A 427-nucleotide genomic window follows, 5' to 3' on the forward strand; every position below is an offset into this window, starting at 1 on the left:
AGAGAGGCTGGAGGTGATCTTTAACAACTGTTACCACACATTATACTGATAAAATATGAAGCTTTTGCTCTAGTATTAAGAAAACAAATTCATTAATCAACATGGAAAATGTTGAAAAAAATATTTCACCCTAATTTTACAGGCAGAAACACCTTTGAATCTGGACAGAAACAGTCATCAAAAATTATGTATTGTGTAGATCACATTTATCAAACAACCAGAGAGGGATCAGCTGAAACAGTAACAGTAGTTGGGTGGATGTAGCCGTCAGAAATCACAAGATGGATAAGGAGCAAAAGCAGAGACAAGTGACAAAAAAACAAGCAGAGTAGTCAGATATTAATCTAGACATTTTAACTTTGTCATGAGAACAGTTGCCAGCTGCAAGGCGCTCTGCTGATGTTTAGCCTGAGGGTGTGACAGACAG

The sequence above is a fragment of the Thunnus albacares genome, chromosome 1 (genome assembly GCF_914725855.1).
Source record: "Thunnus albacares chromosome 1, fThuAlb1.1, whole genome shotgun sequence".
In the NCBI taxonomy this organism is placed as follows: Eukaryota; Metazoa; Chordata; class Actinopteri; order Scombriformes; family Scombridae; genus Thunnus; species Thunnus albacares.